The following is a 15,472-nucleotide window of genomic DNA, read 5'->3' on the forward strand; positions in this document are numbered from 1 at the left end:
CCAGTTATGCACCAGTTATGTGGGACAGTTTTCTCTCAGCTCTGGGGCCCGTAGTCAGGGCTGTCCCTAGGCCCATGGGAAATATGTAGCTGCATAGGGCACCGGAAAATTTGGGCACCAAATTTTTGAGTTCCCCAATGCAGCAGCCATGTGTTCTTGTATGTCTGAGGATATGCCTCTGCCGGTTCGTCTCTGGGGACGCTCTGTCCTGTCTGCTGCAAGGCTTTTCCCTTCGCTCTCCCCCACGTGCTCCTCTCAGCTGGCAGTGTAATCCACACACCTAGTGTGTGTGGTTCACTGTCCCTTCGTGTGGCAATTGGACCTCTTACAGCCAGAGATAAGAACAAGGGAGCTCTACATCCTAAGCTGGGAGCCAGCTGCCTTCATGGCTCCAGCTGTCGAGGCCTCTAGGGGTGTGTCTAAACTACATGGCTCCATCGATGGAGCCATGTAGATGAGGCTGATCGGCAGAGGGAAATGAAGCCGCGATTTAAATAATCGCGGCTTCATTTAAATTTAAATGGCTGCCGCGCTCTGCCGACCAGCTGATGATCAGCTGTTTGTCGGCAGATCGGGGCAGTGTGGACGCTCCCGTCGACATGAAAGCCCTTTGTCGACCTCCCCCTGATGCCTCGTGGGATGAGGTTTACCGGGGAGGTCGACAAAGGGCTTTCACGTCGACGGGGAAGCGTCCAGACTGCCCCGATCTGCCGACAAACAGCTGATCATCAGCTGGTCGGCAGAGCGCGGCAGCCATTTAAATTTAAATGAAGCCACGATTATTTAAATCGCAGCTTCATTTCCCTCTGCCGATCAGCCTCATCTACATGGCTCCGTCGACGGAGCCATGTAGTTTAGACACACTCCTAGAGGGCCTAGGTTCAAATCTGCTACGGGGTTCAAATCAGCAGCAGCAGCAAGCTAGCAAGCAGAGAGGATCTGCAACTCTGCTCTAGTTCCTGAGCCCTGCTTGGGGTAGGGAGGTAGTAGGAACGACCAGACCTCCAGCAGAAGCTGCATGAGGGGAAAAGGCCCAGGCAATCCTGCAGAAGGGCCCTCAATTATTCAGGGCCCCACGATTTGCAAAGATGGCTCTGCCTGTAGCCATCATCTGTGGGCAGCTGCTGTCACATGAATGACATGCTTCTTGCGATGAAGAGGCATGGACATTCTATCGACAGCTGGCCCTGCTCGAAGGAAGGAAACCCAAGGGTGACCCACCTCTCGGCAGACATCCTCCACCGTCATACCCAGCAGAGTGCAGGTGCTGAGCTTGTCGAATTTCTTTGTCCGTTTCAGTCTGTGGCTGCCACGTTGCAGCTCCATCTGTCTTTTCAGGGATGGGTCCAAATTGACCGTGAAGGGGAGGTAGAAGAGGGCCTCCTCCACCCGAAACCTGCCGCACAGGAAAGTGTGGAACAGCTCGGGATCCTGGTCCAGTTCCAGCAGCTTTTCCATCTGGCCTTTCAGCATGTCCAGCTCTTCCATGTACTTCTCGTAGACCTCCCACAGAGACATGTCGGGGCGGAGCGGGCTTCCATGGCAGCTGCCCATTCGGCTCCTCTGCTCCTCATCCTCGATGCACTGCAAGAGCCAGCTCAGACGGCACGGCCACTGGTTGGCAAGGAGCACCCATTCCACCACCTTCTTCGGACACACTTCATCCTTGGGGATGTTACTCGCCAGCAGCCTGATGGTGATGGTGACGGTGTTCACGATGCGCCGCATCTGCACCACGTTGTCTGTCATGAATTCCTTCAAGGCGTCATCCAGGAGGTAGTCGAAAGCATCTTGAATGAGGTCTTTGGCTCGGATACCTTTCCCGCAGCTGCCGGTTCCCAGCGCTGGGGTTCCAACCATGAGAGGTATCTGGCTGTCCTCTGCAACTGGATTCTGGGCATCGTGGTTGGCCGAATGGTAGCGAGAGATGTTGAGGAAGTCAGAGCTGGCTTCCATCTTGCCATCCTGCCGGAAGCCGACCTCTGCCTCTAGCTGCTCCTTGCGCGCGATGATATTCCTGATCAGCCTCCGCTTGGTGTCGCAGTCCATCCGAGGGACAGAGAAGGGCAGGGTGACGATGCGGTTTAAGAACTCGTAGCCGTTGTTGGCCATACCTCTCATATACTTGGAGCTTTCCACGCAGTCGACAATGATGCTGGAGTCAACAGCCAGGATGGAGATGAAAGGGGCGTCATCGTCTGAGAGGAGAATGTTCATGGCATCAAGGACGCCCACCACCTTGTCAGGGCTGCATGTATCCAAGTGGGTGATCTCCAGCACCACCCGCAGCTTCCGCCGCTGGAAGATCTCCATGTACTGCAGGAACCCAGTGATTGTCCTGACTTCGCTTTTCACGCAGCTCATGAAGCCCAGCTGTGCGCTGAGAGCCGTCTGGTTCATCTGTCTCTCCAGCTGGCTCTTCTGGGTGACGATAATGTTTCGTACCACTGTGATAGTGAGCCGTATGGCAGCTGCTGCAGAGACGCTGACAGCCGTCACCCCAATGCCTTCCACGACAGCTATGGCGTCTCCTGAGGCATCCCCGATGGGGATCCCAAACACTAGGAGGAGACCACCCACCCCAATAGCTACCATGATCAAAAGGATCACAGCCACCCACAGCGGGAGGAAGAGGAACTTCTTGCTAACCCATTCCTGATCCCCTGGTCTTTCGATGATGCTACATTTCCTGTCTATGGTCCTGTAAATGCTCATGGGTAGGAGACCAAAGTGGCTTTCGATGCCGTCGCACAGTGTGGTAATGAGGCCTGCCCAGAGCTGGTCGCAGCCCGCGTACTCCCAGGCGCTGAAATGGATGAAGACGTGTTTCACGTTCCTTCTCCACTTCTGCTGCTCCGTCAGGACCGGCCGGTAGAAGATCATGAGTAACAGGAGCTTGAGTAGATCCCGGCCAGTGTTGTCACGCTGCATCTTCTGCGTCCGCTGAAATTCCTCCTGGTCTTTCTTCTTCGATTCGTTTTCCATGTTCTCTGAGATAAAAGAGGAAGATATGTTAGGTACCTGGCAGTGCCTTAAATCTCTCCTCCTGAAGGGTCTTCCAGCTTCACAATCCCTCCCTTCTGGGAAGCAATCAAGAATGGGTAGCTCTTGGCAAAGCCATCCTTAGGATTGATGGGATCCTACGCCGTACTATTAAACTGGTGCCCATCTGCCCAACAGCAGCCCAGATGGATTTTTAGCGATGTGATTTTATAATCCTCATCCACACACTAATAAACAAACACATTTTAAACTAAGGTCCTGTCGACTCTCACAGTAAATTCAGCAAACATTTAGCAGAGGTTGGCAAATGTCTGTTAAATGGCTTCATTACTATGTCGTCGATGTTCTGCCAGTAGCTCGAGCAGACTTTGTCACTTGTAAATTAACTAGATCTTCTAGAACTTCTGCTGCTGGAGGAAGCAGAGCCACAGACCATGGATAGGAAGAGGCAGGTGGGTGGAGTGGACATGAAAACCCAGTGCTGCTCCAAATTTTCAGGTCCCCTATGCGATTGCATAATCGGCAAATGAGTACGGGTGGCTCTGGCTCTTTGGAGATAGTTGTCATCCACTAATCCCCATCCCCACAAGGTTCCTTCCCCGTCTTACGTGCCCCGGGGCAGTACTCACCCTTGATTTTGTGTAAGAGCAGGTTTTTGCAATGTCCCCATGGTGCATAAAACCCAGCAGTCACTGGCGTGGGCACAGTGTACAGGGCCTTCGCTAAAGCGAGGCAGTAGATATCCTCCTTGGTCTGGAACCCTGCAACGGGGATGAGGTAAAACACGAAGATTAGCCTCACCGAGCGCATCCTCAGTGGATGCTCAACAGTGTCTCCGCTAATATTTTTCAGTTCAAGGTACTAGGTACAAGGGGAGGGAGCAAACAAATGTCCGAAACCAGACAAGTTTATTTTAGGCTATAAATATTGGGGTGCCTGGCCTTACCCCCTTTGCATGGCCGAAGGGACAACAGAGACTTACTGACTGAATTGCTCCTCGTCCTGGGGCACTCATGAGTTGGTGCACGTGTAACCGCAAATCCAGGGCACTAGATCTGTGACTACACAGCTATAAACATGGCCAAGTGCCTCTGTCACCAGACGGTGCCTGTGGTCGGTCTTTGTGCATAACAGCGAGATCTGCAGCAGGAGCAGGCTGCGTTACCTGCACTGACCACTGATAACACCAGAGCTCCAAGAACAGAAGCACTGAGCCACGCTGCTGAGGCAACCACATCACAGCTCTTAACACTAGGAGCCCGTAAGTACTCCTGTAGACCCTGCTTTCGCTGGCATTAAGCCAAACAGCGTCCACAAAGCCCCCTGGCACTCCTGCGCCCTGCTGTGCAATGCAGAGGGAGAGATGGAGAAGAGAAAGGCCCACGTGTTCCTTTGCCCTGGCCCAGGCTAGCCTATGCCACTTCCCATGGTTCTGTGGGCCAGACTTGCAGGGCGGGGAAAAGAGATGTAGAGGTCATGGTGGGTAATCAGCAGAACATGAGCTCCCATTGTGGCGTTGGGGCTTAAAAAGCTATTGTAATTCTGGGATGTATAAACAGGAAACGCTTGAGCAGGAGTAAAGAGGCTGTCTCGCTTCTGTGATGGATGGGAGGCCCACTGTTCTTTTCTGAACATCCCAGTATTCAGTGACTAAAGGGTTAAACCTAGCTAGCTAGAAAGTGTTGGCAGGGAGTTCAGATCTGCATTAAAAGGGAATCTGTCTGCTGTTTTTCTTTGTGAGTTTAATCCTGGAGCTGCGGAAGGGGATGAGGGGGGGGATGAATTGAACTGGGCAGGGACATCATGCCTAAAAAAAAGAATACCTGGGCCTAGAATTGGACTGGACCTTGGAAGTGTGGATCCTTGAGTAGATAGAGAATGTTTATTTAGATGCGATCAGGTTATTTTTTTGTTTTGTTGTTTGGTTAAACTCCTCTGTGCTAAATCCATATCCCCTCCTCTCCCCACTATAACTTTAAACTGAATCCCAGGGATGCAATTGTCTGTGTTTTAATCTGTTCTTTTCTCAGTTGCGCTATAACTCCTAGCAGCCAAGTCAGCTTTACAAATGAATACCTTTTTGTTTTCTTAATATAATCACCTATTTTAAGGCTATGATCTGATTTTGTATCCTGGAAAGTAATAGGAGGTCTGTGTATACCTGCCTAAGACTAAGAGGACAGCTATCAGAAATTACAGTTTGTTTTCATTTTTCTTTTTTTCTTTCCAAGTGCTAAATAAAAGGGAATAATGACATCTCTGGATCTGCTGGCAATGCTCCTCCTAATGCAACCTAATATGCCATTAGCCTTCTTGGCTACAAGGGCACACTGTTGATTCATATCCAGCTTCTCATCCACTGTAACCCCCAGGTCCTTTTCTGCAGAACTACTACTTAGCTGGTTGGTCCCAGGCCTGTAACAATGCTTGGGATTCTTCTGTCCCAAGTGCAGGACTCCGCACTTGTCCTTGTTGAACCTCATCAGATTTCTTTTGGCTCTTGTGTAAAAGAGTTTGGGGTACCCTTCTGGAATACGTTCCCAAGTGACTTCTTCCTGCGTTCAAGAAGAAAAAGTTTTTTTCCACTTGGGTAGAGGCAGCAACCCTCCTAAGCTCAGGGAATCTGTGACCTTGGGGAGTTTTGAAGCAGAAGCCCATAGAGACACGGTATTTTAAGGTCTCTTTTGGGCCCACACCTTCTGCACTCCAAGTGCCAGAGTGGGGAACCGACTTAGCCTCTTTATTCGGCACTTGAACTTCTGCTGCTGGAGTTCTGTGCCCAGCTCTGGTGACCAGAATTCCAGATGGATGTTGATAAATTGGAGAGGGGTCATGTCAAGGCTGTTTCCCACTCTGGCACTCCAAGTGCAGAAGGTGGGGGCCCACAAGAGACTTTAAAATACCCTGCCACTGGAGGCTTGTGTTGGTGTTGCTGCCATCATCCAAATGCACAAACCCCTTTGAGAACCAGACAGGCGCATTTCAGAATTCCCTCCTGTGGGGTACCTTCCTTGTCCTTGACACTCCCTCCAGAGAGAGCTTGAAAACCTGTAATTTCTCCTAGAAGTATGGCTTGCTGTCTTAGGCACGTGCATGCAGAACCTTCCGCCCTCTAGGATGCAGGAATCAGATCATGGTTTTAAAAATGTGACGTCTATTAACAAAACAAATACACTTGGTGAAACATTACTTAGAATCATAGAACCATAGAGCTGGAAGAGACCTCAGGAGTCATCAAGTCCAGCCCCTGCCCAAGGCAGGACCTATCCCAACTAAATCAACCCATCCAGGGCTTTGTCAAGCCAAGACTTAAAAACCTCTAGGGATGCAGATTCCACCACCTCCCTAGGGAACCCATCTCAGTGTTTCCCTACCCTCCTAGTGAAATAGTTTTTCCTAATATCCAACCTAGACCTTCCCCATTGTAACTTGAGACCATTTCTCCTTGTTCTGCCATCCGTCACTACTGTGAACAGCCTCTCTCCATCCTCTTTGGAACCTCCCTTCAGGAAGTTGAAGGCTGCTATCAAATCCCCCCTCGCTCTTCTCTTCTGCAGACTAAACAAACCCAAATCCCTCAGTCTCTCCTCATAGGTCATGCGCTCCAGCCCCCTAATCATTTTGGTCGCCCTCCGCTGGACCCTCTCCAATGCGTCCACATCCTTTCTATAGTGGGGGCCCCAGAACTGGACACAATACGCCAGATGTGGCCTCACCAGAGCCGAATGAAGGGGAATAATCACTTCTCTGGATCTGCTGGCAATGCTCCTCCTAATGCACCCTAATATGCCATTAGGTTTCTTGGCTACAAGGTCACACTGTTGACTCATATCCAGCTTCTCATCCACTGTAACCCCCAGGTCCTTTTCTGCTGAACTGCTACTTAGCCAGTCGGTCCCCAGCCTGAACTATGCTCGGGATTCTTCCATCCCAAGTGCAGGACTCTGCACTTGTCCTTGTTGAACCTCATCAGATTTCTTTTGGCCCAATCCTCTAATCTGTCTAGGTCACTCTGGACCCTATCCCTGCCCTCCAGCATATCTACTGCCCTCCAGCGTATCTACTTGGTTGCTAGGTGTTACAAAGAAACTGGAAAAAGAAAGATTAAAACACAGAAAATCGCTTCCCTGGGATTCAGTTTGAAGAGTTCCAGGGTAAAGGGGGATAGTTACATGTGCTTAGCAAAAAGAAGTCCAACAAACTAAAAAAATAAAGAAAATAACCTAGTAGCGTCTGACTAAAAATTCCCTGTTCTACTCACATCTCTCTTGTTCCAAGATTTAGTCTTTCCCTAGCCAAGAACGTCGCTGGATTCTGCTTGCCCAGGTTCCTGGCTTAATTCACATCTTCCAGGCATGATCACACAACAGGCACATCACTGCTTCCAATTCAAAACCTCAAATTCTGTTTCCATTTTCTTTCCTGGCCTCCTGTCAACTCGCTTCCTGCTTCTCTAGCATTCCTGGAGACTTTCTAGGACCTTTTGTCTATGGTTTCAACCTTTCCAGGCAAGACAGTTAGGGTTAAGTCCCAAGACTTTCAGGCAACCGTCTGCTTTTGACACGACCTGTCTGTTTCTCTTCAGCTAACTCTTGCTTACTTTGGTTCAGGCCTCAGGCCTTACACCAGGCCCATGCTTCAGGCCCATCCTTTCTAGTACAGGATATAGCCTGGTAACAAAGCCCTGACTGTGGTATCAGGAAACCTGGGTTCTATTCCTGTCTCTCCCACAGGGTGCTCTTTGGAGAGGTTATTCCCTGTCTGTAAAATAAGACTAATGATACTAACCTTCACTTTTTGGTTAAACAAGCTGGTTAAACAGCTCGAGGTGATGGAGTGATAAGCACCCACTGACAGAGTCGCTCGGGTTGCAGGGCCAGCGTAAGTCCGCTTTTAAAACTGCCGGCCATAGCTGCAGCTACGGGAGGGGACTCTAGCAAGGGCCTGGAACAAGGAACAGGGCTCCACTCCTGCATGGGATTCGGGCTTCCCCCAGGCAGATGCTCTGTTGCTGCTTTCCTGTCTCTCCCTTCTCCAGGTGGAAGGGGACGGTTAGCCAGTGTTCCCTGCAAGCTGAGCTCTTGGGCGGCCAGCCAGGAGACATTCAAATGCTGCCCAGTTTGCTAGCCGGTAGCATGTGTTTCTAGTGGTGGTGCATGTGGTGTACTGGGTGTAGACATAGATCTTGTTGTTATAGTAACTGCGTTAGGTCACTGGGGGTCAGCCCAGCTGGTTTGGGTTTTTTCTAGCTAGCTCCGTGCTATGCAATAAAATGGACACTTGCAACTACTCAAGCTCTCTGTATTTCCACTGATTTCTTCCCATGCTGTGAAACTCCACGTGACGTAACAGTGCACATCCGTGCATGCCTTGGTGCACATAACAAAATGTATTCCGCACAGGAGTGGGGGAAAAAGTAGAGGCATTATTGCCGCTAGCTCCTTACTGAAACTCAGTGAAAGGCAGGGGAAATGAGAGATCAAGATCCTGAGACTGACAGTCCCCAGGAACAATAGGGAGAGGCTAAAGTCCCAGTTCAGCCTGACTGGCAGAGCAGGGAGCCAGGAGGGAGCCAGGGTCGGCAGAGTGGGACTGAGCTAAGGAGAGAGCAGGGGCCCGCACTGAGCTGGGGAGCAGGGCTGGCCTCGGGGAGGGAGAAGGGGAGGCCGGGGTCAGGATCGGGGGCAGTGCGACTGGCCTCAGGGAGGAAGGGGGTCACAGGCAGCATGACTGGCCTCGGGGAGGGAGAAGGGGAGGCCGGGGTCAGGATCGGGGGCAGTGCGACTGGCCTCAGGGAGGAAGGGGGGGTCAGGGGCAGCATGACTGGCCTCGGGGAGGGAGAAGGGGGGGCCAGGGTCAGGATCTGGCCCTTCCCCCCCAGAGCTGCTTCCCATCCCCTCTTCCTTCCAGACAGTTCCTGCCCCCCCCAGCCAGTCCCTCTTCCTCCCTCCCCCCTGCCCAGGATCAAGTGTGTCCGTTTTTTGGGGGGAGGGTCTACCTCACAACCCTACGAGTCAGACCCGGCACAGGCACCAAGTGATGGGGACTGCCGGAACTTTGGGAACCTGAGACTGCGGGGTGGGGGTTTGTGGCCCAAAAGGGGGCTGAGAAACCTAAGACAGACAGAGTAGGGGGAGCACCAGAAGGGTGACACAGTCAGGGCGACCCTAGAACTCTGTTACAGACCAGCTGGCGGCTGCTGGAAGAGGAGGGAAAAATAGGGGGTAAGGGTCAGAGAGGAAAGGGCTTGTGCTGAGGGGAGGGGGGCAGGTCAGGAGATGAAAGGGGAAGGCACCAAGGGACAGGGTGTAGGTGAGAGACAAATGCCCAGGGGCCAAGTGGAGACAATGAGGAAAAGGGCAGGAGGGGAGGTGTCAGTGGGGGGGGGGGACAGGATGATGCTAGGAGAGGAGAGGAGAAGGGCTTTGGGGGCTAGAGGGGAGAAGAGGAGGTGCTGGGAAAAGGCTTGAAAGAAGGGGTGGGCATGAGGAAGGCGGAGATGGAGCAAGGCACGTGTAAAGGCACAGGGGCATGAGGGGAACGGGGGCAGAGGGTGGTGAGGGAGTGGGCAAAGTGGGTAGGGGCAGTGAGGGAAGGGGGAGGCACCAAGAGGGTGCAGGGGTAAGGGAAGGTGCAGGTGCCAGGGAGTCCGGGGGGTGAAGCAGAAGGGCAGACACCTGCAGGGGAGGGACCAGCAGCAGAGGAGAGAGGCAGGACAGGTGTGTAGAGGGAGGTGTTAGGAAAGGGGATGAGGAGGGGTAGCTCACATGGTCAGAGTGGGGCTACTGGAGGAGTGGGCACAGGGGGGGAGAGAAAGGCTGCTGGAGGGGGCAGGTCTCGGGAAGGCCGAGGGCTGTGAGAAGGGCAGGAGTCAGGACAGCAGAGGTGGGTGAGGGATTGGGGGGCAGCAGGCACCAGGGGAGCTGATGGAGGAAGGGAAGGAGACAGGGCAGCAGAGGGGAAAGGTAAGTGGTTCATAAGATATTTATGAATAACTTGGGTGCCACCATGGCACATCCAAACAAGCCACAAACTCAGTACTGGTGCACAACACAAAATGTATTGTGCTCATGGGAGGAAACTCTTAGAGGGAACACTTCCCCCAGCCTCCCCACCCCCCGAGTTAATGTCTCACACATGGGTTAATGCAATTGCAGGATCGTTGCATGAGGGGGTTTGGTGAGGGCCAAACTAATCCCTATTGGTAAGTGGATGGTGGGAAAAGTCCTTGGGGGGGGAGGTCACATGACACCTTTTATTTCTGGTCATGTGTCCATATTGCCCTGAAAGTGTTACCTCCAGAGGCTTGGTAATGGGGGTCAGGGGGCGTGGCTAATGGGGGTCAGGGGGCGTGGCTAATGGGGGTCAGGGGCGTGGCTAACGGGGGTCAAGGGGGTCAAAGAGTACATTTAAAAACATTCTTTGGCTGCACACCCTAATGAAATGTGCTGCGCACGCCTATGGGCAGAGAGCAGATCCAGTCCTGGGAGCAGGGCTGCAGCCACAGAGTTATAGACGCCGCCCAGAGAGCAGATCCGCATGCTGGGAGCAGGCCTGCAGCTGTAACCCACACACCTGATGTGGGTCACTATCCTATGGAGTGGCACTGAGACCACTTCCAGCAAGCAATTATTACAAGGGAGCTCTTCAGCCTATGCTGAGAGGCAACTGACTTATAACTCAAGCTGTAGCAGCTCCTGCCCTAAGCTCCAAAAGTCCCAGGTTCTAATCCACCTGGTGGCAGTTGCACAGCCATGGAAGCAGAGGGGCATAGGGAACCCTCTATACAGGACCCCCCCCCCCCCCCCACACACACACCCTTGCTTCCTGGAATCAGCCACCTAGGTGAATAAAGCTGGAAACCCCCATGCCTATAGCTGTGCACCTTTGCTTTCAATAGCTACAGCCATTCTAAAGTGCCCAGATCTCACAACTAAAAAGAAGACGTCCCAATGAGCTGCTAAGCTGTGCTGCCTGCCTCGGACAAGTAGCTCCAAGAGGAGCAAGTGCTGTAACTCTGGAGCCTAATGATGGTGGTGTCTTCCAGCCATTTTCAGATTAGTACAGCTGCCTCCCTGTGAACCAGGTGCCAGCTGGCCATGGGATCCCATAGACCTGGCTTGTGCAGCCTAACCTGATAACCAAGCAGCCCATCCATTACTAGCCAGCCGATTACCTTGGGCATGGGAGACCATCGCACTCGTAATTCCTGGGGCCTTCACGCACTGACAGGGCTTGACTCGATCGGCCAGCTAGGGAGAAAGAAATAAACAGAAGGCAGAGGAGTCACCAAGAGATCAGAAGACCAGCACGATGCCTTACAGGCCATTCAGCTGTGAAGAGTCACCAAGACAGGGCAGGTGATGCTAACCTGAGTTAGTCCATTAGCTGCGGCTAGGCTGGGCCATGAGAGGAGAGACAGGCAGTAAAACTGCAGCTGTCAGACCACAAGGAGGACACGGAGGTTTCGAAACCAGCTCAGAGAACAGGGCTGGGTAAGATGCAACCCACCAAACACTGTGATCTGGCCACTTTCTGTTTAGATCCTGCTGCCCATGCCGCCGAATTCTAAGTGGTGACTCAGGCAGCAGGATCCGATTTTAAATGATTCACGGCTCATGGTTACGGCAGGGGCAGGAGCCACGAGCCCTTTAAAAAGCTGCAGCCACGCTGGACAGCTGCCAGTAGTGGCAAAGCTGTGAGCTCTTTTCTGTGCTTTTAATTGAAAGCCTCAGCCACGGAGAACTCTGAGGGTGGGCTAGTCCACAACACCGCCCCTTCTGCCTCAGGCTCCGCCCCTTCTGTGGGTGGAGCCGGCCTATGACCCCATACCAAAATCCATTAAGTGGCCCCCTTCTGAAAATTATCGCCCACCCCTGTCACAGAATCATAGAAAAGTCTGAGTGGAAGGGACCATGATAGGTCCAGTGTTTCGCAAACTTTTTTTATAATGTACCCCCTTTAAAAAAAAATGTGTAAGTACCCCCAGTACCTACAGTTTTCAGACACACACAATTTTTTTCTACCGTTGCAACACATTTGTTTAAACAACTGCATCGTAGCCGGGCGGGCGATGGCATTTTTGGGTGTAAAAGGTACAAAAAGAATAAAGCGCTGTCAAACTGAAAACTAAAATTCAGTTTTCTCCAAATTTCAGTTGTGTTGACGTGTCCCCCAGACATCTCTTGAGTACCTTTAAGGGGACTCGTACCACTGGTCGAGAAGCACTGATCTAGTCCACCCCTGCACCGAGACAGGACCAAGCATGTTTGTCTCACCTCTTGGCTCCTAGGACACGGCTTGAACTAACGCACTTGGAAAGACATTATCGTATATACGCCCAAAGTGCTTCGTCTCAGTGTATTACCATAAAATCTAACTGACCAAACTCTGACCTTTCATTTCCCTGTCACTTGGCCAGCCACAGCCTCACACGCCTTCGGCATCGATCTCAAAGCCTTCGTCACGCTTTTACACAGCTGTGCTGACACGCTTGTGAGCCAGGCACACTTGTGCGACACGTCCCAAAGCACTTGCTCCAGGGCATTACATCGCACTTGCCTGCCTTTGATGGACAGGGAAAGGGAGACCTGAAAGGCCTCTCCAAGGTCACCAGCGCGAGAGTGAGCGCAGAATTGAGGAGCAAGGGTCTAACACACAACTCTGTGCCTTAGTCACTAGGTGGCATTAGATTAGAACCCGGGAGTTCTTACGCCCAACCCCCTGCCCCCTCCACTAGGCCATGCTGCTGGCCTCCCGCCTCTCCCCCAGGGCTTGGAGACAGACGGGAGGCTGGAGCCAGCCTGCGCAGAAGGGGCTGTAACGCTTACAGCACGTTCATGACACTGCCCCTGCGCAGCCCCTCTCAGATCCACACTCGGAACCCACAAGAAACACCCCAAGAGCAGAGATGAAACCGCCACTCACCTGCAGCCCAGCTTCCAGGAAGGGCAAAGCAAAAGCGGAGCTCGCGGATTCCAGCCCAGCCTGGCACCTGCTTCCTGAACTTTGGCCCCTTTCCTCCAAGATAGCAGGAGGCTGCTCTGGGCCTTTTGTGCCCACGACGGGGCAGAAAAGCAAACTCAGCTGTTGGTTCCATCTTGCGGGCAGAGCCCCGGCAGACAGTGGCAGGCGGGGGTATCGACTGACCCTCCAACCCAGGATATTCCCCCCACACCTGGATTCGCTTCCTAGTCATCCCCATCTCCCTGCACGATCCTTGTTTCTCATCCCGCCGGTCCGAGAAATTGTCAGAGCAGGTTGATCCCGACCTTGCCAAGGGCTTAGGTTACATCACAAGGCTTTGCCGCCACAGCTGGCTTGGCTTGGGTGTGTGGCAAAAGCCCCCCCCGCCCCCCCCTCCCCCCCGCTGGCACAGCTATTCTGGCAAAGCCGCCAGGGCAAATGGCAACTCTGCCGAAAAGCATCTGCTGGCTTTAAGCTCCCTGCGAGCTGTTCTCATCGCTCAGCCATCACCACCACTGCCCTGCCTCTGTCCTGCTCCTCATCCCCGCCCCCACTCCTATCCCCTGCTCTCCTCCATCTCCTCCCCCTTCCCTTCTCCTGCCCCTCCCCATTTCCACCTGCCCTGCCCATCCCCGTCCTCTCCCCCCCCCGTCTGTCCCCCTCATATGTGAGGGCTTTGCTGGAAACGCCCCCCCCCCCCAAGCCAGGGAGATCTCCCCTCCGGGAACAATTCAGCCCCCCCCATCTCGCTCCCTCCACTCCACAGTATTTCCTCCATTCCCCACAGTTGAAAATTGAGCTCCCCCATCCCCTCAGGTGACAGTCGGGTTCCCCCATACGCAGCTGCCTAGGTAGGCACCTCCGCAGCCAGAGCCTGCCCCTGGCGCCCAGGTCCCCTCCCCGACTGCCTGTCCCAGGCGACCACCTGAACCTGCGTCCCCCATTCCCTCAGATCACAGCTCCCTCCCTGACCCTGCACCCCCCGACACCCCTCCCCCAGGCCAGACTCCTCTCTGGCACCCGCACCCCCTCCCCCAAACCCTCTGCTCCCCCTTCACCCAGGTCACAGCTCCCTCCCTGACCCTGCACCCCCCCGACACCCCTCCCCCAGGCCAGACTCCTCTCTGGCACCCGCACCCCCTCCCCCAAACCTTCTGCTCCCCCTTCACCCAGGTCACAGCTCCCTCCCTGACCCTGTACCCCTCTAGAGCCCCTCCCCCAGGCCAGAGTCCTCTCCTGCGCCCATACCCCCTCCTGGACCCTGCACCCCTATCCACCGCCCCAGATCATACCCCCCCGCCCTGCACCCAGGCTCCACCCCTAAGCTCCCTTCTGCACCCAACCACCCCGTCCCAGACTCCAAAGCCCTCGGTAGAAATGTGGCCCTTGATCAGTTGCCAAAATGGCCCCCCCATTACAAATTATTGACCAAGCCTGATCCAAATGTTTTTTGAAACATTGTTTAATGAGAATGTAAATACAATTCAATACAATTGGGAGGGTTGGGGGGAGGGGGACGCAGCTGCTGGCTCCTCAGCTCTTGCTGCTCTCACTGGGTGTCTTCCTGCTGCAAGGGAAGCAGAATCCGTCACATTCATCCCTGGGGACTCAGGGGAACTGGCCCCCCAGCATTTCCACCCTCCTCCCCCCTGCTCTCTGGTCACCCCCCGTCAGGCCCGCAGGGTGAGCTCCTGACCCCCCCCCCCCAGAGCTCCTGACACCTCGGCCCCCTCCCGCCTCCTAGGACAGTTTCTGTGTTCAGAGCCTCCCCCACCCCCAGGGACGCTCGCAGGGGCAGGAGGGATTCTGCCAGCAGGGACGTGGGGTGGGGGCAGCCTGAGGAAAGGGGCGGGGGACTCCCTGAGGGGATGGGAAGGAGACCCTGGCCCTGCCCCACTCTCCTGCATCTGCTCCGGCTGCTCACCATGTATTCCAGGAGCTGATGGGCCTGCCCATGCAGGGCGTGGGCCAGGACCAGCCCGGCCTGGCTGGGGTGCCGCAGGGGGGAGCGGGCAGCGAGCAGAGCCTTGTCCAAAAAGCAATTCTCCTGCTCTGGTGTAAAGAGCTGCCCAAAGACCTGGAATCAAGAGCACAGGAGGTTTCAGCTGACGGCCCAGAGCCCGGCCCCAACTCCTGGGGCTAAAACAGCTTCCTCCTCCCCCAAACTCCCTTCCAGACCCTGCACCCAGACGCTCTCCTCACCCTGCACCCCAACCCCTGCCCCAGGTCACAGCTTCCTCCTGCCCCCAAGACCCTCCTACCCGCACGAGGGCCCCAGCCAGCCCCACCCCCGAGCCCTGCCCTGCCCTGGCAGCGCGTCCTTACCTCTCCCACCCTCACGCTGTTGCTGTGAGCCAGGACCCATCTTTCTTTGTAGTAGTGTCTGCACCACAGGTCCTCTGCCTGGTGGATGTTGAGGCCTGCAAGAGACACAACAGGGTCATTCTGCTGGCAGGTCTGAGCCCTTCCCCTCCCACGGGTCCCTGCAGGCATCCCTGGGCAA

Source organism: Pelodiscus sinensis, chromosome 18 (assembly GCF_052426305.1).
Source record: "Pelodiscus sinensis isolate ZL-2025 chromosome 18, ASM5242630v1, whole genome shotgun sequence".
Lineage (NCBI taxonomy): Eukaryota > Metazoa > Chordata > Testudines > Trionychidae > Pelodiscus > Pelodiscus sinensis.